General features: G+C 36.1%; 1 protein-coding gene across 11 annotated transcripts in view; it reads left to right on the top strand.

Moving 5' to 3' along the window:
• DENND1A (DENN domain containing 1A) overlaps positions 1-24,287 on the top strand; it is a 665,083-nt gene that overhangs the window by 431 nt on the left and 640,365 nt on the right. The window contains exon 1 of one of the 11 annotated variants that reach the window (XM_077144371.1): positions 24-15,684. The exons of the other annotated variants lie outside the window; for them this stretch is intronic. The gene's annotated coding sequence lies outside the window, so the exon portion shown is untranslated. Of the gene's footprint in view, positions 1-23; positions 15,685-24,287 lie in introns of those variants that run through there. 11 annotated transcript variants of the gene reach the window in all.

The following is a 24,287-nucleotide window of genomic DNA, read 5'->3' as shown; positions in this document are numbered from 1 at the left end:
CTGGACGCTTGTGCGGGTGAGAGGGCGCCCAGTGGTCAGGTGTCCCTTCCTCACCTGAGGATGGAATAGCTGAGATTACAGGGTGGTCTTCTTGGTTTACAGTGAGCCCCTGAAAATGGTCATACAACTGTGTGTGTGTGTGTGGGGGGGGCAGGAAATTTTAGGAAGCAACTCCCCAAATGAGTGTGTTACGGACCCCCCTGAGAGTTGGGAGATCTTGGAAGGACCCAGCTTGTTTACTTGAGACCTGTGGGCCCCCACACAAGTCACGTAAGGTTTTTAGAGGGAGGGGCCACTCATGAATTTAAGGTCTGGATGGCTTCGGGAAGAAGGCCCTTACTCTCTTCCTCTTCTAGTAACCCCTCTTATCTGTGTAAGAGCAAGGGCAAAAGGATTTAAAGGAAGCTATCGCTGCTGTTACCGAGCACCTGATCTTAATAATCTTTGGAAAGGTTTTGTAATCCAGTCTGGTGAATTCCTGCATTCAGTCACCTGGAGTCCCAGGTGGAGGGTTAGTTTCGCACTAAAATAGTTTTTACATCCACCTTCAGAACCCGTTGAAACACTGTTGCCCTCCTGATTCTACATGCAGAGGTTGACTTTGAGAAGTACAACTTTTATAGGGTCCAATTTGGGTGGTGTTGTTTTAGACTATCTCTCTTCCCAGCCAGGTCCTCTTCTGGCCTCTCCCTTCCTCAGCTGCAGAACATGAGATATTTTATCTCTAATCACTAACAAATGTTCAGTTTTCTCTATGACTAATAGAATTCTTTAGGGGCATTTAAAAACAAAGTTGACAGTATAGGCTTTTCCTTTAGAACAGCGTTCATAAGACACTCTAAACCCTCTTATGGGAAAGTCTGTGGAATGTGTTTATGTCAGCATTTTGAGAATTTTGCCTAAGGAAGTTTGGAAGGGGAAGGACCCTAGGGGTGAAATCTAGTAATTATTCAAATATTTCATCTCATGTCCAGGTGCTGTCCATGCAATGTGACCCTTGCCTAGCCTTGCAGTATCTTGAGTGGCTTAGGCTTCCCTCCCATGAGCTGTGTGTAATATGTTCTGCAGCAATCCTGAGAATCTGCTGAATGTTAACCAGAAATGCTTGCTTATAATGAAAATGAAGAATTGGATGAGCGTGCTGCTAATTCTTTATTTTTGTGGAAATGAGGAAAAAAAGTTAGAAGCACGCTCCAAACGAGTTTAAAAGGCTTGGGAGGTAAAACGATGTAGTTTATGAAGGATTGGGATGAAAGAGGCACTCCAAGTTTAGCTGCTGCTTGCAAGCAAGAGTTGTAAACTTGGATTTCAGTAGCACTTAGAAACAGTTTCCAAAGCCACCCTACAATTGCAGAGTATGCTTGTAAAGATGCTTACCTTTCTATTACAGAGAAGTTCAGAGACTGTCAGTGTCAAAATCAGCATTAAAATCCAACAAGTAGAAGTTCAGATGACTAGGCATCAGGTCTCTCTGTTCTTGCTTTTGAATATAGAAGGTTGACAAATACATTTGTCAAGTATGTTTTGTGGAACCCATCATGTAATATCTGAGCACTAGAGCAAGGGAACTTACTAAAGCATGAAATTGTATTACGCGTGACATTAGTGTAAAGAATAGCCTCCTTGATCTTGAAAGTAGACTGCTGTGTGATAAAAACTTAGGCTTGGGAATTATGTTAGCTTTATTTGTGCTGTGACTAAAAGAATTTTGAGAGAAGTTATGGAAAGTAGTTGTGATTTATGATGACTGTGATTATACAACTTCTGCAGCTCGGAATGGGATGGACAGGTGGCAAGGAAACCATCTACTTAGCTGCTGCCCTAGTTGTTGCAGAAAATAGAGCCTGGGTTACTACTAACCGTTCCACATTGACAGGGCAGAATAGGCTTTCGGTTGTTCACCTGATAAGAGTGCAGTTCCCATTGCCTAGGGTTGTTTTGGAAAGAGGGTTACTGAGAGCACTTCAAAGCCCCTCAGAGCAGAGCACTGCGGCTGCCTGTGTTACCTCTTGCTTTTCTTTAATGCTATGTGGCCCATGGTATGGTGGAGTGAACTCAGGCTTTGGAATCAGATTGGGTTCAAATTCCAGCTATTTGTCCACTAACTGAAACTTTGCACAGATTACCTTTTTCAACCCCAATTTCACTGATGGTAAATGGGAAAGACTTATGTTGCAGGGTTTGCTTGAATGCCAGGCTGATATGGAAAATTCAGTAATTGTTAGTTTTCTCTTACACCTTTTCTATCAAAAAATTTAGAACATCTGCCTAGTCCAGCTGGTTTATTTTATACCAGAAATATCGGAGAAAAGTGCTTTTCAAGTAATGAAGAAGAAAGTTGATGATCAAGAAATTAGACTGTTAACCCAAGAGCAGTATTTAACATTGTCTCATTATTAAAAAAATAAAAGCTGATTGAAAACCATACTGTGTGTAATTGTGAAGCTGGTGTCTGTTGGATGATCAGTAATAAAACATTTTAGTTGCTAGGCACAGTTACTGATATTTAGTGCTTGATCAGACTTTCCAATCAAGTTAAAGTTGGTACAATGTCTGTGCTAGGCCACATAGTAATGCTTTATGTGAATTGTTTCATCAAATCCTTACAACTGTCCAACGATATTTACTATTTATTAAGCACATTGATGAATAAGGGATTGGGAATTTGTAGGATTAAAATCAGATGTCATCCCCAGGATGCCTGCCCTGATGTCAATTCTTTGTCTATGCAGCAACTCCCCCTCCCCTGCTCCATGTCATCTGTGTTTCCTTGGCCCTTTGTGTTTATCATTGTACTAAGTCCAGCTCCTTGTCTATTGTCTATACTAAACTGAACATAAACTTCTTTAGAGCAGGACTGTCTTATTTGTCTTTAAGTTCCTGTGTCAAGCCTAATACCTGGCACATGGTTATCTAGGAATAGTTTTTGGAATTAATTTAAGAAATTAAACTAAGGCTTTGAATTCTCTGACTTAAGTGTGCATAGTGTTGAAGGAACAATTTGCTATTTAGACTCTTGAGGAAGAGTTTTATGTTTTATATATTTTATATTGCTCTGCTCTAGCCAGGCTTTTCCTTTTACTAAAGAATATTTAGTCTATGTTCATTTTAATAAAGGAACATTGCCTTGCTGCATACCAAACATCTGATTGACATAGGAAAGTGAAAGTGACGAATAGAGAGGGAGGGTGATACCCTAGAAAGCTCCTAAACCTTAAACATTAGTAAGCATTTATCTAGAGGGATAAAAGTAGTAGTGAACTGACAATCTTGGCTAGGTAAGCTGAAATCTTTAGTGTTTGAGTGATTGCAGTGGACTGGATGTGGTTAAAATGAAACATTTTAACTGATAGTGTGGACACACACTGTGGCAGTTCAATAATGTTTGTGGTGACATCCTAGAAATTATTTCCAGACACCAAGTACAGGAAGTGGATTGTAAGTAATTGAAAGAAGTATTCTAAGTGAGTTTGAAGAAACCTGACAAATTTATGGACTCAGAGAAAAGTATACTCCAAGACTTGAAGGCATAGAAACAGCACAGGGCAGGATAACTGATTTGGCCATGATGTGGTGTTTATTCTGCATTAGCCTGTATACCTATATACCTCTCTTCCATGCCTGCCAGACTGTGACCTCTGTGAGGGTGGTGAACAAGAAATTTATCCATTTACTTGTTCACTCACCTATAAGCACTAAGAAGAGTGTCAAGCACATATTAAGTGCTCAATAAATGTTAGCCATTTTTGTTATTATCATTAATAGTTGTACTATTATGCTCATATGCTCATGTGCATGGCATATGCTCATATGCCTGGCAGGAACACAAAAATGAAAGGATTTGTTCTGTGCTTTTCAAAGTGATGATAAGATAAGCGTAAAACAGAAACAACTTTCACTCCCCCCCCTCCAAAAAAAGAGAAACCATCAAGTATGATAAAATAAGGTAATTACTATGGTGTAAGTGCAGCCCATGATGAATAGGTGAAGAAATGAAGGAAGGACTGTCTTCCTGGGTGTGTTTGTGTTTGTTGGGGGGAGTATCAAGGAAGGAAGCCTTCAACAAAGAGATAGTTTTATCTGAGACGTGAAAGATGAGTAATGGTATAAAAGGGGTATGGGTGGTGGTAGTGGTGGTAATGGTTTGCACTGATGGCAGCAGAGGGAGCAGCATGTCTGACAACATGGGATGTTAAGGAAATAAAAATATTAAATACCATTTGTTGGGCACTTAAATGCCAGGAATTGTCCTAGATTTTGGGAATTATAATGATGAAGAACACAGAATCATTCCTACCCTCATTGTGCTTTCAGTCTGGTGGATCTGACAGATAAGAAACAAGTTCACCTAAAGTTATGGTAAAGACAATGGTGGGAGCAGCTGTAATATTTTAGTAGTGAGGGAAGGGCACACTGTAGAGATGACATTTGAGCTGAGACCTAAAGGATAAGAAGGGATTAGTCATATGAAGAGACTGGGCAAGACTTTTCATCCTAGGCAGAGTACAGCATATACAAAGACATTAGGATAAGAAAACCTTAGACATATTTCAGGAACTCACAGGCCATGAGTTTGAGGCATGACTGGTGGTGGAGAAACTTGAGTCTAGATCACAGAGTGACAGATTGGGGCCCCCAGCAAGGGCCTTGTAGGCCATGGTAATCTGAAAACGGCTTTATTGAGATATAATTTACGTACCATAAAATTTAACCTTTTGAATGTTTTTAAAATTACAATTTTTCTTAGTATATTCACAAAATGTGAGCAATCACCACATCTAATTCCAGGACATTTTTATCATTCCCCAAAGAATCCTTGCAGTCATTCCCCATCTCCCCCCTATCCCCTCCATTTCCCTAGTTCTAGGTAACCACTAATCAGCCTATTTCTATAGATTTTGCCTGGGCATTTCATGTAAGTGGACTCATAAAATATGTGTTTTTTTTGTGACTGGCCTTTTTTGTTAGCATGTTTTCAAGGTTCATCCCTGTCTCATGTATCACATTTTTATTGCTGAAAAATATTCCATTGTATGAATATACCACATTTATTCATTCATCAGTTGGATATTTGGGCTTCCACTTTTTTGCAATTATGGATAATATTACTGTTATTATTCATGTACAAGGTTTTGTGTGGACATATGCTTCATTTCTCTTGTAGAGATACCTAGGAGTGGAATTGCTGGGTCATATTGTAAGTCTTTGATACATTTTGAGGGACTGTCGTGTCACACTGTTTGCCAATGCAGCTGTACCATTTTGCATAAAATGGTATTTCATTTTGGCTTTGATTGGCCCAAATGAATTGTGTCAAAAGCAAAAGGTCAGAGTAGACAGAGATAGTGTAACTGAGAGTTGGATTTAAGTGATGGTTATGATTACTGAATCGTTATATAGATATTCCTTTTTTATTTTCTGGTATATTTGAATAGAAGAGGGAAATACTTGAAATCTCTGAACTATATAATCCAACTATATTGTTGGATTTTATCTTGATCTCTGATGATATTGTATAGCTTTTGTCTTGTACTCTTGTAATTGTAAAAACCTTATGACAGACCCTCATTTGTACCCATTTTATCTGGTTTTCGACTTTAGAGTCTTGTAATCACTAAAGACAGCCCCTAATGTTTATTAATGAAGGACCTTGGGTCAGCCCAGAACTAACCTGCCCCAATTCAAAAGTTATTTTGATAACCAAAACTGGATCTAACCAAAATGGGCTCATATACATTAGGTGACATGCACATTAGCTTAGACGTTAACCTATAAGTGACCTATACCTCATTGTAATACTAAAAATCACACTTATCACTGTGACTAAGCATGTAATCAATCTGTGCATGTTCAATAATTAGGTTACCTCTAGTTTTATCACCTGGATCCATTGTGCTCATTATTCTAAAACCTGCCCATCTTCCAAAGGAAGAATAGTGGAAATTATGTGACTTTAGGGTGGGGATAAACCTATCTTTTTATTTTCAAATACAGAGAAGCAGCCTTGGCCTCTTAAGATAACTCTATTGCAGTCTTTTTTTTTTCCCATTAATTTTTTTTTTTTTTTTTTTTTCTGAAAGGATCCCAATACCAAAAATGCAAGGTAGGCTTGCTTTTTCTTGAAGCCTGTTGTATGCCACAGCTGACATATCTCCTTGCTATGTGATGAGACTAGGAGTTTATATGTGGGGACTTCCTTACTAGGTTTTCTCCCCCTAATGCCTCATCTCGTCCCTCTCTATATCACAATGCCCCTGCCCCAGTCAGTCCCTGTAGGAGACTGTAGAAAGAGTTGGGGTGGAATGACAAATGTTCCACACAATGCACAGTGTTGGTTGTGCTATTTGAATGGGAATCCAGTATTCTATATGTTTTGTTCTGTAACCCACTTCTCTCATAAAGAAAAAAAAATTGTTAAAAAGTCTCAGAGACCTGGGCTCTCCATTATTAATGTCCGTAGTCAGCCATTTGAATTTTCAAGATTTTTTTGGAAAAATGTACCTACTCCATTCTGATCTCAGCCAATACAGCCAACTTGGAGGGTGTTTTCCAGCAGATAGGAAGATTGAAACAGGGAAGTTAAATCTCCCGTATTGCTCTAAGAAGACTGTTTTTATCCAGGCAGTTAAATCTGTGTGTAAACTCCAAGTTGGAATTCTGGTTGCAGATCACAAAGATTCAGCTTTTTTCCTAGCCCTAGGGGAAAAAATAATCTCTGGATTTGCAACATCTTTTTTGCTTAAAAGATTTTGTTGGGAAATGGAAATATAAACAAGGAAGAAAAATAAACAAAGGAAAACGAAATATAGTTGGCCTCTGTCCCTGTTTGAAACTGTCATGTACCCCCAGAAAAGCCATGTTCTTTAATCCTCATTTAGTATTGCTGGGTGGGATTTTTTTGCTGGTTTCCATGAGATGTGATCCACTCAATTGTGGGTGGTAACTTTTTTTTTCAATCTACTAAATTTATTTTAACATTGTTCCCCCTATTATTTATTTATTTTTGATCCATATGTTTTACTCATCTGTCCATACTGTAGATAAAAGGAGCATCAGACACAAGATTTTCACAATCACACAGTCACATTGCAAAAGCTGTATCATTATACAATCATCTTCAAGAAACATGGCTACTGGAACACAGTTTTACATTTTCAGGCACCTCCCTCCAGCCTCTCCAATATACCTTAACTAAAAAGGTGATATCTATATAATGTGAAAGAATAACCTCCAGCATAGCCTCTCAACTCTTTTTGAAATCTCTCAGCCATTGACACTTTATTTTGTCTCATTTCTCTCTTCCCCCTTTTGGTCTAGAAGGTTTTCTCAATGCCTTGGTGCTGAGTCCCGTGTGGGTGGTAACTTTTGAGTAGGTGATTTCCATGGAGATGTGTCTCACTCATTCAAGGTGGGGTTGCTTACTGGAGCCATTTAAGAGGGAACCATTTTGGGAAAATCTTGAGTGCTGACAGAGCCCACACAGCCAGAGATCTTTGGAGATGCAGAGGGAAAACGCCCTGGGGAAATGCCCTGAGGAGGCCTTGTGAAAAGAGGAGAAAAAGCTAGCAGACATCCTGTGCCTTCCCAGTTGAGAGAGAAACCCTCAACTTTATCTGCCCTTTCTTTGGAGTTAAGTATTTTTCTCTAGATACATTAGTTTGGACATTTTCACAGACTTAGAACTGTAAAGTTGGAACTTAATAAATTCCCTCCTATTTATTGGGATCCATACCCATTCTTCTAAGTTTTTAGGTCTTGAAGAGGAGCCGAGTGAATGTTCAAAATACATAAATTCCTATAGAAAAGATAGGTTACATTCCAAAAGTTCATTTGTAAAGGGCTTTGTAAATAGAATCTGTTTTTCTCTGCGCAAAACTGTTATGTTTAAATCAGTGGCTTTCAAAGATAAGGTAGAGGGATCTATGTACAAAAGTTATGGGGAGAGAAAAGGTATAACTGAAATATAGGATAAATGGATAAAGATTACAGGTGATGAATTTGAAAAAGTACATTTTTGAGCCATGGAGACACTATCCTGAAGCATGAGCCACTGAAAGGTTTTGAGTTGGGGATATAGTACAATCAGATTTGTGTTTTTAGAAAAGCTTATTCTGCAGCTCTGTTTTAGAGCGTTGATATCCCTGGTTTGTGCAAGGTGATCTACTGCAGTGTGAGAAGAATATGTTAGAACTTATATTTAGTTTTATATCAACTTTCAAAATGACTATTTTTATGTTTTCTAATGTATATTTAATATAGTAGAACATCCATAAAATTTATAAGTAAATATACATTTTTTTTTACTGATAGGAGGGAATACATGGAAAACAATTGGAGGCCACTGGATTATGAAACTATGTAATAGTTTATACTGCAGAAGATCAAGACCTGAATAAAAGTTTTGGTGGTGGAAAGAAAAGGGATGGGTTTGAAAGATTTTTAGCTAGAATTGACAAGACTTGGTGACAAATTATGTGTAAGAGGCAGGAGAGAAGAATCAAAGATAATTTGGCAAGGTTAGGAGAGATATAAATGGGTGTTCGCAGGGTGAGGACTGGTTATATAAAGTGTTTGCCTTTCTGAGGAATAATTGTAAAAATAATTGGGAAAACACGTTTTCATCTAAAGAGAAAGGAAGAAATTTGTAAGGGCTCCTGATGAATGTGTATGCTTTGTTAGATAAGTAAAACTTAAAATGGTTTGGGACCAAGTTGCTAAAGGGAAATCTTTCCATGTTAGATTTAAAGAGAGGGAAAAACAAACTTTTGAACTTACTTTAGCCACAGGAAAGGTTTTGGGGATCTTGGATTGGCCTAGACTAGGCTGTATGAATAAATGGAAGGAAGGAAACCAATCTTAGAGAAGGTACTTATTTAACACCAAGCAAACAAAAGGGTGCAAGAGTAGTTAGAGGGATGTGTGTGTTAGACGCCCATGTTGAATTCCCAGAACTATACATAATCCTTACTTGTGTTCTAATGCTGTGAGCCTCAGTTGTTTTCACTTATAAAAGGAAACTAATAAATTCAATTTATAGGGTTGTTGAAAGGATTAAAAGAGATTTTGTATCAAGTCCTCAGCAAAAACATGATTGTTTAGTAGATGTCAGCTATCATTAAGATTACTTGGAGAGGATAGAACATAGTTGTCTGAACAACCTGGAGTTTTAAAGAAATGTCAAAAGAAAGCAAGAGTGTCCTTTTATCGTGATGTAGTTGGTTTTTTAAATATATATACAGAAGGAAAATATTTGCTTCTTTTCTGTGAGAGTGTTAGGATGATGTATAGTATATTTTACTGAATTCTTTTGAGGAACTGAGACCCTAATACTTGCTAAGCACTAGTCCTCTTGGCGGCTGAAAAGATAGGACGTCTATAGTTTACTAAGGGAGATAACAAGAACATGTAAATAATTAGAATCATAACTTTTAAAAACATTTTATGCCCTCTTAAAAATATTTGAAATTTGTATTGTCTTATAAAAGATTTATACCAATATTTTATACTTATCTCTGATTACCTGGTATTTCTGTTCACTTCCAATCTTAACATAATTTATCTTTTTCTTTGGTGCTTAAAAATTTATTGACTTTTATTATGGAAAAGTTTAAACATTTATAAAAGTAGAGAGAAAAATATAGTGAGTCTGCATGTGCCTGTTTCAACACTTAATTTATGGTTTATAGTTTTTACCCCCTACTGACCTTACCTTCCTCCTCCAGCCCCCGGTCCTGGATTATTTTGAAGCAGATCTCTGATTTCAGATCTCGTTCTTAACATTTTAGTATGTATCCCTAAAAGATAGTCTTTTAAAAAACCCATAACCATGCCATTATTGCAACTAAAACTTGAACAAAAATTCCTTAATATAATCATATCCAGTCAGTGTTTAAATTTTTCCAGTTATCTCATATTTTTAATGGTTGATTTATTTGAATCTACAAGGACCATGTATTGCAATTGGTAGATATATATCTCATAAGTCTCTTTTTTTTTTTCCCCTCTTACAATTTATTTATTGAAGAAATAGGCCATTTGTCCTGTATAATTTCCATTGTTTTCTCATGGTTTGTTTAGTGTGTTCTTCTGTCCCCTTTATTTTCTCTAAGTTAATAGTGAGGTTTAGCAACTTGATCAGATTCAAGTTAATTTTCTTGGCAAGAGTACTTAATAGGTCATGATAGATACTTCCTTTAGGAGACCATTATGTCTTGTTTTCTCTTTAAGCCATTAATTTGTTAGGGGTTATAAAATGGTGATAATTTATATCTGTCATTTCTTCTTCTTAGCTAGAAAGCTAAGAAGGAAAATTTTCCCATAATAAAATTTGGTTACCCTGAGGTATATTTCATATAGGAAAGGCAGGGTATAAGCTTGATTCTTTCCCTTTATTATTAGTTTTTCCAACTGAGTTAGTTTCCTCTAATTTTCCAAAGGTGACTGATTTTTTTTTTACCGTCATTTTAAACTCAGACTTAAACCTATTTGATATACTTCAGTCTACTGTAGCTATTATCCTTATTGATGTTTTCTTTGTCGTGTGTCCAGTTGGAGTTTCAGGGTAACTTCTGAAATCCTTTTGACTGTCCCAGTTTTTAATAACTTCCTTGTCTTTTGGTTTGGCAAGATGTTCCAGGTTCATTTTATACATTTCCTGCCTTGTACCTGAATTCAGCTGTTTCTCTAAAGAGTCCTGGTTCTTTTTGGTGGCAAATGGTATTTAGAGATCAGAATCTGGGTTTTAGGACATTTTGTTTTGTTTTTTTGCTACTGAATCAATCGTTGTTTCTGGGTGTCTCCAGGGATCTAGAGCTAGGAAGTGTGTGTGTGTGTTTTAAAGATAAACTATATCATGTGTTTGTATAGATTTTTCCAATTCAAGACTATAGCATTTTTACTTAATCTAATCAAGCTTTTATATGAATCTCCCATCACCTTTATCAAAGGTCTTGGTTTCTAGCAACTCCAGCATAATTATTCTTTTCCTTTATCTACAATCTCCATACGACTTGACAGCAATACCAACATTGCTACCAACAATATGATTACTGAAAACAGTTTTTTTTCTTTTCTTTTCTTGGCAGTTCTTTTTGTCCTTAAGTATATCCTACTAGGTATGTACAGTCATTACTATTTTTTGTTTTGTTTTTATTTGAGAAGGTATAGATTTAGAGAGGAGTAATACAGAAAATACAGTTTCCATATACCTCCATTAACATTGTGCATTGATGTAGTACATTTACTACAATTGATGAAAGAATATTATTACAATGTACTGTTAACTATTCAAATGTTGGTTTTTAAATTATTACAGCAATTCTCTGTGATTGTGCCATCAACTCAGTACACAATTTTCTTTCACTCTTTCAGGATAGCTTTTAAAAATAATTTAATTTTACTTTATGTAAAATATTTATATGGTTTCCAAGCTAAATCTACAGTACAGATCTATTCAGAAAAGTCTAACTTCTATCCCTGCCGCAGTACCCTGTTTCTTCCCTTCTCCATAGGTAACTAGTTTTTATTTTAGATTTTTGTTTTTCTTTCCATTAAAAAGGCAAACATGTATTCATACCTCCTATGGTAGTTAGGTTCAGGTGTCAACTTGGCCAGGTGAAGGTGCCTAGTTCTGTTGCTGTGGACATGAGCCAATGGTACATGAACCTCATCTGTTGCTCATTACATCTGCAGTCCGCTAGGAGGTATGCCTGCTGCAATGAATGATGTTAGATTTAATTGGCTGGTGCTTAAATGAGAGACTCAACGTAGCACAGCCCAAGCAGCTCAGCATACCTCATCTCAGTACTGGCAGCTCAACCCAGGCCTGTGGAGATGAGGAAAGAAATCACCCCGGGGAAAGTTGTTGGAACCCAGAGGCCTCTAGAGAAGGCCAGCAGAGATCACCCTGTGCCTTCCCACGTAAGGAAGAACCTCAGTTGAAAGTTAGCTGCCTTTCCTCTGAAGAACTAATGAAATAAATCCCCTTTTATTAAAAGCCAGTCTGCTTCTGGTGTGTTGCATTCTGGCAGCTAGTAAAGTAGAACACCTCCTTTCCAGTGCCTAGGATAAATGGTAGCATTCAATGTATACTTTTCTCTCCTTTACTTTTCTTGTTTTGCGATATATCCTCTAAAAAGAGCACTCCTAGCAGTTTGTAGAGCTTATTCTCTTTTGTCTATAGGAAAGCAAATAACTCTTTTGGATGGATGGACCATGGTTTATTAAACCAGTCTCATACTGGTGGACATTTTATTTTTTTCAATTTTATTGAGATATTTTCACATACCACACAAATCATCCAACTGGTGAACATTTAGGTCACTTCCAGTCTTTTATTATTATAAATGGCAATGTGGTGAATTGTCTTGTATATGTGCCTTTTTTTTCTTTTTGTATGGTACTGTGGTACTCTTTTTCCATGTGAGTATCCTATTATTGCAGCACCATTTGTTGAATATTTAATTTTTTTTTTTTTTTGGCAGGGGAGTGCATGGGCTGGCAATCGAATATGGGACTTCCACGTGGCAGGCAAGAATTCTACCACTGAACTACCCTTGCACCCCTATATGTGTGCCTTTTAATATTTTTACAGTTATGTGTTTGAGATGGATTCCTAAAAGTGGAATTACTGGGCTAAAGGGTAAATTTAAATGTAATTATGCTAGATATTGTTAAATTCCCCTCCACAGGGGTGGTACCAATTCATGTTCTCACATATGAGCGTGCCCATTGCCTTATAGTTTCACAGATAGTTCTGTCAAACTTTAAAAATTATTTTAATCATAGTTATAAGTGCACGTGGTGACAAGTCATATAATTTGCAACGATCCATGGTAAAAAAGAACAATTCTCAACCCTGTTGCTTCCCTGCATTTTCAGAGACAACCTCTACGAACTGATTCTATTTGTAGTTATTCTAGTGGTTAACCCATAACCCAAGATAAACTGGATGAACTTGGGTTTTTAAATAAACTTTAGACTGTATCTGTGGACTCCTCTAAGCTATACGTTTACCTTTTGTGGTCATTTTAATTTTTATTCATGATCCAAATCAAGTCTTCCATGATTTGTCTTTATCTTGTCTCTAAAAATTGAGTGTGGTATTATGAGTATTAAATATTGCTGAATGTAGGTCAGGAGGGAGCCAGAATTACATTTTCTTCCTTTTTTGGCCATTGTCATGATCCCTAATCCCTATGAAAGAGAATGTTCTTTATGTCAGGGCCTTAGGAATTTTTTTTTCCCTTACAATCATCTCAAATTTCAAGTTATGCTAAATTTTATTACTTCATATTTGAAATTTATTTACATTTTTTAAAGTGTTGAGCTTGTACCAAATAGCACAGGAGGACACCAGCCCTGTATAGACAATAGCTCAGGGAATTACACAAGTAGTTTTTTCTTCCTGTTGGCAAACAGAAGCCTCTAATCTGCACTTTGTAGGGGCCTGGATACCTTTGGGAGCCTGAGTCTGAGCTTTTGCTTTGGCCTTTGGCCAGCAGAATCTGGCAACCTGGCGATGTGGTTATAAGTACATTTGCCTAGCTTGGAATTCATGCCCTTCAGGATCTTGAGATTGACAAAGGCTTTGATGGTCTTCTTGTTTCTGGCCTGTGTCTTTCTTACAGTCTTCTTGTGACTGTTCGCAAAGTATGTGATCCTTAGAGAGAGGATCCAACTTCTTAAAATATATCTTTATGATGAGGGCTTATTAATGCTGTTCCTGTGCCATTTTGGAAATGACTATGTGTAGTGTGGCTCTTGGACTTGGCTTATCTGCACTGTTATCCATGATTCAGGGAGTACCTGGAACTGGAAAAAGAAAGAGCCAAACCTGGATTTTTTATTTTTAAAATGGTATTTTCCATCCCTCCATACCTTGGAGTTTCTAAATGCTTCACTTTTCTTACATTTTTTCGTTTATGATGGTTCTCTCCCACCTTCCTGTTCCAATCTGTATGCAGTCAACTATATTGTTATAATCTTGAATATAGAAACGCAATTATTTATTTATTTACACATCTGTGTTCAGGGCAGCTTTATTTGTAGTCACCCAAAACTGGAGACAATCCAGAATGTCCTTTAATACATAAATGGTTAAAGAAGCTGTGGTGAATTGATACCATGGGGTACTAAGCAATAAAAAGGAATAATCTATTGCTATATACAATAGCCAGGATGGATCTTAAGGGAATTATACTGACTAGATAAGGCCAGTCTCAAAATATCACATACAATATTATTGAAATAACAAAACTACAGAGATGGAGACCAGATTAGTGTTTGTCAGGGGTTAAGAGTTGGGAGGCATGGGACGGATTGGCTATATAGAGAGCCCACAAAGCCCTAGGTGATGGAGAAGTTCTTATCTTGATTATGTTGTTGGATACATCAATCTACATGTGATAAAATTGAATAAAACCAAACATGTATATGCACAAATGAATGCACATAAACCTGGTGAAATCTGAATAAGTTCTGTGCATCACAATTGTTTTTTTGTATGTTTAACTTGAATCCTATGACCTTTCTTATTTCCCATAGTACTTCTAGAAGGGTTTTTTTTCCCCTCAATTTGTAGATGTCTTGGGATTTTCTGGATAGACAATCATGTCATTTGAGAACAGGGACAGTTTTAGTTCTTCCTTTCTAATTTACATACCTTTTATTTCCTTGTCTTGCCTTCTAGCACAAAGGTGAATAAGAGTGATGAGAGTAGACATCCTTGACTTTTTTTCACCTTTGAGGAGAAACCATTCAATCTTTCACCATTAGTTATGTTAACTTAGTTTTTAAATAGATGCTCTATCAAGTTGAGGAATTCCTTTCTACTTTTCCAATTGTTTGGAGAGTTTTTATCATGAACAGGTGTTGAATTTTGTCAAATGCTCTTTCTGCATCGATGGATATGATTGCATGATTTTACTTCTTTAGCTTATTAATATGGTTATCTTAGTTTCTCAGAGCTGCTATAGAATATTCCACAGGCTGATTGTCCTAAACCACAGGAATTTATTTTCTTATGGTTTTGGAGGCCAGAAGTCCAAAATCACAGTGTCAGTGGGATCATGCTTTATCTGAAGTCTGGGGCATTCTGGTAGTAGCTTGCTGGTATATCTCAATTTATCTCCACATGGCCATCTGTCTTCTTCTGTCTCTTACTCATGACTGTTATGCTGGTTTGAAAGGAAGTATGCCCCCTAAGAAAAGCCATGTTTTAATATAAATCCCATTTCTTAAATGTAGAAAAATCCCTATTCAATACTGTATATTTGAAACTGTAATGAGATCATTTCCCTGGTTGATGTGATTTAGTTAAGAATGGTTGTTAAACTGGATTAGGGGATGACATGTCTCCACCCATTTGAGTGGGTCTTGATTAGTTTCTGAAGTCCTATAAAAGAGGAAACATTTTGGAGAATGAGAGATTCAGAGAGATTCAGAGAGAGCAGAGAATGCTGCAGCACCACGAAGCAGAGAGTCCACCAGCCACCGACCTTTGGAGATGAAGGAAAACGCCTCCCAGGGAGCTTCATGAAACAGGAAGCCAGGAGACAAAGCTAGCAGATGACGCCGTATTCGCCATGTGCCCTTCCAGCCGAGAGAGAAGTCCTGACTGTGTTCGCCATGTGCTGTCTCACTTGAGAGAGAGACCCTGAACTTCATCGGCCTTCTTGACCCAAGGTATCTTTCCCTGGATGCCTTTGATTGGACATTTCTATAGACTTGTTTTAATTGAGACATTTTCTCGGCCTTAGAACTGTAAACTTGCAACTCATTAAATTCTCTCTTTTAAAAGCCATTCCATTTCTGGTATGTTGCGTTCCAGCAGCTAGCAAGCTAGAACAACTATGTCCAAATTTCCTCTGTTTATATGGAATGCAGTCATACTGGATTAAGGCCCACCCTGATTCAGTTTAGCCTCATCTTGATATGATCTTTGAAGATCTTATTTGCAAGTGAGTTCACATTCACAGAACTAGGGATTAGGAATTGAGCATCTCTTTGTGGGAGACATGATTTAGTTCACAACAGTGGTGAATTACATTGGTTGATTTTTTTTTTTTAAAGATTGAACTATCCTTGCATCCTTGGAATAAACTGTTTTTGGACATTGTGTGTAATTGTTTTCATGAATTGCTGAATTCAGTTAATATTTTGTTAAGGATTTTTTCAGCTATGCTCATGAGAGATATTAGTCTATATTCTTTTTTTGTATTGTCTTTGTATGGTTTTGGTATCAGGGCAATCCTGACTTCATAAACTGAATTGGAAACGTTCCTTCCTTTTCTCTTTTCTGGAAGAGATTCATAGAATTATTGTTAGTTCTTCTTTAAACATTTGGTAGAATTCTCTAGTGAAACCATGTGGGCCTGGAAATTTCTTTTTGGTAGTTTTAAATTACAAATTCAGTTTCCTTAAGAGTTATAAAGTTCTTCAAGGTATTTATTTGGAATGGGTTGTGATAGTTTGTGTTTTTCGAGGAGTTGACTCATTTCATCTAAGTTATCAAATTTATCATATAGTATTGTTTTTAGTATTTCCTTTTACTGTCTAACAGGGTCCGCTATTGGTGGCCCTGTTTCATCCCTGATAATAGTCATTCATGTCTTTCCTCTTTTTCACTTTCTCAGTCTTGCCAAAATTTGTCAATTTTATTGCTCTTTTCAAAGAACCAGTTGCTTGTTTTGTTGATTTTCTCTGTTGTTTTCCATTTCTTTTATTTTTGTTCTTATCTTTTATATTCTTCTGCTTGCTTTGGGTATATTTCTCTCTTTATTTTCTAGGTTCTTGATGTCGCAACTTAGACTATTGATTTGAGACATTTCCTCCTTTTTTAATGTATTCATTTAGTGTTTTAAATATCCTTGTCAGCACTGCTTTAGCAGTCTTAAAAATTTTGATATATTTTCATTTTCATTCAGTTCATTGTATTTTTAAATTTCTGTTGAAACTTTAAACATATTCATGGATTATTTAGAAGTATGCTGTTTAATTTCCAGGTGTTTGGAAATTTTCCTCTTATCCTTCTGTTACTGATTTTTAGCTTGATTCCATTATTGCCAGAAAATATCCTCTTTATGAATTAAATTATTTTATTTTGAAGTTTATGACCCAGGATATAGTCTAACTTGATGAATGTTCCATGTTCATTTGAAAAGAATATATATTCTGCATTTTTGGGGTGAAGTTTTTACAAATGTTGATTAGATGCTGTTGATTGATGGTATGGTTGAGTTTTATATCCTTACTGATTTTCTATTTACTTGTTCTATCAATTGTTGTGCGTGTGGGGATGTTGGCATTTACAGTTATAATTGTGCATTTGTCTCTTTCTCCTCTCATGTCTATGTTTTTTCTTTTCTTTTTCCCCCCATGCATTTCTTTATTTTGTTACTCATCTAACCACACACTAGATTAGAGGGGTATCAGTCACAAGGTTTTTACAATCACGTGGTCACAAGTTAAAAACTATATAGTTATACAATCATTATCAAAGATCAAGGCTACAGGGTTCCATTTAACAATTTCAGGTATTTCCTTCTGGCTGTTTTAATACACTAGAAACTGAAAAGAACTGTCTATATAATTACTCTATCAGTTTTTTTTTTTTTTTTTTTTTTTTGGCATGGACAGGCACCGGGAATTGAACCTGGGTCTCCAGCATGGCAGGCGAGAACTCTGCCTGCTGAGCCACCATGGCCCACCCACCTTTATCAGGGTTTTTTTTTTTTTTTTTTTTTTTTTTAACATGGGCAGGCACTGGGAATCGAACCCAGGTCTCTGGCATGGTACATGAGAACTCTGCCTGCTGAGCCACTGTGGCCCAACCTATCAGTTTTCATTTAACATATTTTGTACCTTTTTTGTTTGGTGCGTACACATTTAGGATTGCTGTATCTTCTTTGTAGATTGATCTTTTTAATAATTTTCTTTGCTTTGAAATCTGTTTTATATGATATTAATGTAGCTATTCTTGCTTTCGTGTGATTAATTTATGTTATTTTTTGTCTTTATTTTACTTTCAACCTACATATATCATTAATTTGAAGTGACTTCCTCATTGACAGCATATTGTTGGGTCATGTTTGTAAATTCATTCTGCTAATCTCTATCTTTTAAGTAGTATATTTAGACCATATACATTTAGTGCACATTGTGGGTATGTTAGGGCTGAAAGTCTGCCATCTAATTTTTGTTTTCTGTATGTTTTCTCTGTTTTTCATTTCTCTTTTTTTCCCCTCCCTACCTATAGGCTACTTGAACCTTTATTAGAATTTCACTTTGATTTATGTACAGTGTTTTTGAATGCTTTTCTTTGTATAGATATTGTTGTAGTCACTCTGGGTATTACATTATACATAACTTATCAAAATCTGCTGACAGACATTTTACTAATTTGAGTTAAGTATCGAAACCTTACCTACCTTTACATTCCTTTATCCTCCCCTGTTTGTCGTGGTCTTAAATATTTCCTCTCTATATATTTGGAACTACATCAAACAATATTATAATTTTTGCTTCAACAGTTATAATTTAGAAAACAAAATTAAGAATACTCAAAAGGAGAGTCGTTGTATTTACCTGTATTTTTGCTTACGTTTGCATCTTTCCTAATATTCTTAACTTCCTTCTTTTATCATTTCCTTTCTGTTTAGAGAACTTTCTTTAACCGTTTTTTTTTTTTTTTTTTTTTTTTTTTTAGGGTAGGTCTGCTGGTGACAAATTCTCTAGTTTTCTTTCATTTAGAAATGTCTTGATCTCCTCTTTTTTCGAGAAGGATATTTTCACTGGATATAGGATTCTAGGTTGATAGTTTTTATCTTTTAGTACTTGAAAAATTTTGTGCATTTCCTCTGACCCCCATGGGTTTCTGATGAGAAATCACTGTCATTCAAATTGTTTTTTCTCCTGGAGGTAAGGTGTCATTTATCTCTGCTGCTTTCAGGTCTTTTTATTTGTCTTTTAGTTTTTAGAAGTTTGATTATTGTATGTCTTTGGTGGATTTCTTTGGGTTAATCTTATATGTGATTCACCTAGCTTTTTGAATCTGTGGGTTTAGGCCTTTTGCCAAATTTGGGAAGTTTCAGCCATTATTTCTTTGAATATCTTTTCAGCTCCACTTTCTCTTCTCTCATTCCTGGACTTCTATGACATGGACATTAGATCTTTTGTTACAGGTCCACAGGTCCTTGAGGCTCTGCTCATTTTCTTCTTCTTTTTTTTTTCTAGTCTATTTTCTATCTTGTTCAGATTGGGTAATTTCTAGTGTTCTGTTTTCCAGTTCACTATCTTTGCTCTTTCACTTCCATTCTGTCCTTGAGCCCATCTACTGAATTTTTCATTTATTGTATTTTTCCCTTCTAAAATTTCCATTTGGTTCTTATCTAATATCTTTTACTTCTTTGTTGAGACTTTTTTTTTTCCATCTGTTTTAAGCATACTCTAAATTGCTCATGAAACATTTTTATGATGGCTACTTTTAATATCTTTGCCAGATAGCATTTCTGTCATCTTGCTGTTAGCATCTGTTGATTGTCTTTTTTCATTATTTGAGATTTTCCTGGTTCTTTCTATGATGAGTGATTTTTTGTTGAAATCTGAACATTGCAACTATTATGAGACTCTGGATCTTTTTTAAACCTTCTGTTTTAGCTGACTTTCTCCAACACTGCTTTAGAAGAGGGAGAGATGCACTGCTTCACCACTGCTAAGTAGAGTATATATTCAGAGTTTTGCTTGATCTTGGTTGACGCCCAAGGTGGGGGACTCTTCTTTAACACAGGACTGGGCTTTCACTGATCACTCCCTTGCTGGGTAGAATAGGAGTACCTGTTATTGCTCCCCACATGGCCTTCACTGACATGGTGGCGGTGGTCTTGTTACCACAGGGTAGTAATTTTTACTGTGATATTAACTTATATATACTTAAATAGTTTATATATCCTAAGAATAAGAGCTTTCTTCTCTATAACCGTGCTACTTTTATTGCCATCAAGAAATTCAATATCGATACAATAATACCATCTGTATTTAAATTTACCCAGTTGTTACAAAAACATCTTTTGCAGCTGTGTGTTTTTGATCCTGGGTCCAATTAAGGATCATAGGTTGCATTTAGCTGCTATTACTTTAGTTTTCTTTTGTCTAGAACAGTACTTTTGTCCTTTTTTTGCCTCTGACATTGTTTTTTTTTAGATTCCAGATGATTTGTTTTGTAGAATGACCTGCATTTAGGTTTTGTCTAATTGTTTCTTTTTTTTCTTACTTTTTAAGAAAGGTTGTGGGCTACAGAACAATCCTGCATAAAATATAGGATTTTCATATACTAACCCACTACCAGCATCTTGCATTGATGTAGAACATTTGTTATAAGTCATGATATCACATTTTTATAGTTGTACTATTAATTCAAGTCCATGGTATGTAGTAGAGTTCCATGGATTTTTTATTTTATTTTATTTTGTTACCCCATATATAATATAAGCTTACATTTCCCCTTTTAATCATATTCAGATATATATTTCAGTGTTGTTAACTGTGTTCAGGATGTGCTGCCATCACCACCATCCATTACCAGAACACTTCCATTATTCCAAACCACACACTTAAATTCATTTTCAAACATTTCATCAAATATACCACATAGGTAATATGTCTGATGCCATGCATTTCTATTCTCCTTGGAGCTGCCCTCTTATCTGCCACCCTTTTTTTTTTTTAAGCTCTTATTTGTTGTTTTCATCCCCTTTTTTCTCTCTTATGACTTTCTGTTCCTGTTTTGAAGAGGTCATACTGTTTTCTGTTCTATTTAAGGATGCCAGTTTCCTGAAACATATTTCTTAATCTTTTTCAGAGAGATGTATTTCCTCCAATAGATGATGTTCCCTTTCCCTCATCGACAATATTTTTAACATATTTTTTATTTTTCGTACTACCCTTCAGCAAGTGAGCTGTATCTAAATTTGTTGCTTGCAACAGGTGGAGTGATTGGGTTACCATGGCACTGCTGTTTGTGCCTTTGATTGACAGTCAGATCCCCTTCTCAAATCTGTAGATGAAGAACTGGTTCATGTTCAATGTTCCCAGTTAATTCTTAGTGACCAGCAGGTGTTTGCCCACCATTGAAGTAGAATTTTATTTCCTCACTGTCAGATAGTCTTACATTTTGAACTAATAGAATACCCAGAACTAATAAAATTCCAAATTTACCCTGTCCCTGTTCATACAGTATATTATGGGTATAGTTATTATGACCAATATAAATAATTTAAAAAGTAATTCATGAGACTAGGTAGCTTTCCCTACCTATTAAAGTGTATGTGAATGTGTGTGTGTATGAAATCCATGAATATAACAAAGATTGAAGGGCGGAGTGACTGAAGGTGGGAAGAAAAATGATCATATTATATAAAAGTAACGAGGGATGATATTTGGAGCAAGTCTTCCTTTCTTTTCTTTTACATGATGCTAGCCTTTATTTTAAAAGTCTAGGTGTTAGTGAGAGTTGTCAGAAGTAGTATCAGAATATCAGAAGGTCTTGACAAGCAGATGGATGATGACATCTGGGTTTGTAGCCTGGGTGCCTGGGAGAAAAGAAAGTAGAGCCAGTAATGAAAATAGGGAATTGAGGTGATTATCTGAAAGACAAAAAGATTAATTTTAATTGGGTTATATTGAGTGTGACATTACTAAAAGTTCTATCCATCAGAAGTAGATGAAATATTTGGACCTGAAGCTCGTGAGAGAGGTGGGAGCTCAAGATACAGTTTGGAAATCAATTGCAGAGTGGTGAGTAGTGAGAATTTCATGAATTTTCAATAGAGATAAGAGGGAGAGAAAGATTAGTAAGATGTTGGGACATCTTATATCCTAAATCCAAACATCAAATCTTATTGATTCATGCAGTCATCTTCTTTTCTACTGCTGTCTACTCAGCCTAGACTAACATCAGCTCTTACCTTAATGACTGTAATTCCTCCTGATTGGGTTTTTTCTGCCTTTCTTGCCTTCCTCCAGTCCAATACATTAACTAGGGTGAACTTTCCAATGGGAAGATTTGATCTTGTCACTTCACTTTTTAAAATCCTTCCGTTGCTACCCACTGCTTCCAGGTTAAAATTCACACACCTAACATAGTTTACAAGATCCTTTGAGACTGAGACTCTTCCCATTAATATAAAAATAATGGCTAACTTTAGTGAAAACTTTTGAACATTAGTACTTATTGTTCTAAGAACTCTTTACATTTATTTTCTCATTAAAAATACTAACACTTATTTTCTCAATTAGTCCTGATTAACAGTCCTATAAGGAAGGTACTGTTAACTGTTTTATAGCTGAGAAAGGTTAAGAGAGGTTTCCGCTTGCCTAAGATCACACAGCTAACAAATGGGAAACTAATAACTATATGCATTATATTATTTAATCCTTACAATAATACTATGACGTGGGTACTGTTATCACTCCTTTGTACAAATGAAGTGATATCACAGATGTTAAGTTTTTGCTCACTGGAACATAGGTTATAAATGGTGCAGCTGAAATTGGAACCCAGATCTATGTGATTCTGAGTTGTGCTCTCCCCTCCATGCTAGGCTGACCCCAGCCTCATCTATAGCGTCCCTCCCCACCACTAAGCACACATGAATACACTCTTGGTTAATGTGTCTTCATTTTTCATGTTTCAGCTCAAATAGACCTCTGCTTGAGAAGCCTTCTCTGAGCATCCCCTTTATTCTTCCCACTGCACTTGGAGGTACTTTGCCCATCAGCCCTAGATATTATTGTCTTTGATTGTATTTCTCTTAGCCTGTGAGCTTTTTAAAGTTAGATAATGTGAAAATCTTGTTCACAATTATATCTTGAGTGACCTGCACAATCACTCAGTATAGCATTCGGTATGCACTCAATTAATATATTTATTAAATAAATGAATGTTTAACTCGTTGCAGAAGTTTGAAGTTGGATAAATTTCATTCTTGAACATAATTAGTAATCTATTCATATATTTAACTGCCAACTCTCTCTGTTTGTGATGATTCCAAATAACTGATAATCCTCATTTTGTGGTTTTTACAATCCCTTTGGGGTTATAAATATTTATATTTTGGTTATTTTTCTTAGGCTAATGTTGATTTGTTTATCCCTGGAGTAAATATTGATAATCAGCAGAGAAAGGCAATCTATATTGTGCGGGTTTAAGGGGAGAAGGCAGCCTAGGATATCTCATTTGCTGTGATTAGAATAGAAAGTCAGTCATTCTTACGCTGATTATTGAAAGTTGTTTATACTCCACCTATAAGCAGATTATTCTCTTTTGTGCCATAGAATGGGCAGTTATAGCCTAGAATTAAGGAAGAAGGAATTTATAGAATGTTCTGATGGCCCACTTCTTAATAATTTTTCAGGCAGATTGGTCTGACCTTTCCCACATGGTCTGACTTCCTCATTGGAAAAGTTTCACATTCTACAGAGAAGGACAATTTAGCAGAAATATAAGTTGGAAATTGTTAATTCAGAGGCACTCAAACATGTTGAGGTGATAGAGTTCCAAAAAGTCATGGTATTATGGGGAACATAATGAAATATTTATGTATTAAATTTCGAACTACATTTTCTTCCCTTAAATCAGATATTGTTTTATATTATAGTCTAGAATAGACAAGGAGTATAAAAAGAGAAGTTTAGAAAATTTTATAGTAGGAAAGCTTAAAACTGGGAAAATTCCATTACCTTTTTCATACAAATTGGGAAAAGGCCATTTTTGGCACCTTAGTCTAGCTTCCAAATTTCCAGTGTTTCATGTAGCATAGTTGGAGCACCATTAAATTAATTAAATATGGAGGAGAAGAGGAGAAGTTGAAGTAAAAGGTGATCCAAGGTTTCCAGTTGGGGAATGTTAAAATACTGTTGACAGAAACTGGTGAGTCAGGAGAGAGTGCTGTGCTTGAGTCCAAGAGGAATGAATTTGATTTAGTGTAAACTAATGATAAGTCAAGTGGAAATATAATGGTAGCCAGTTAGAAGGTAGGTGTGTAGGGCCTGTCATGTAGTTAAGCACTCAATAAATGTTGGATGCCATTTTTACCAGGAAGAGGGGTTAGAGGTTTGGAAATCATTGGCAAAGATGAGAAAGATGAAACCATGGGAATTATTTTCAGATTGAATAAGGCAAAGAAAGAATTCAAGGTTTGAACCTCAGGGAAAAATCAAAGACGTGAGTAAGTAGTGTGAAATGTGTTGGGAGGACAATGGAAATGGAATCCAGAAAAGATAATTTGGTT

Source organism: Tamandua tetradactyla, chromosome 2 (assembly GCF_023851605.1).
Source record: "Tamandua tetradactyla isolate mTamTet1 chromosome 2, mTamTet1.pri, whole genome shotgun sequence".
NCBI lineage: Eukaryota > Metazoa > Chordata > Mammalia > Pilosa > Myrmecophagidae > Tamandua > Tamandua tetradactyla.
Note: the sequence above shows the minus strand (reverse complement) of the source record. Positions and strands in the feature narration are given on the sequence as shown.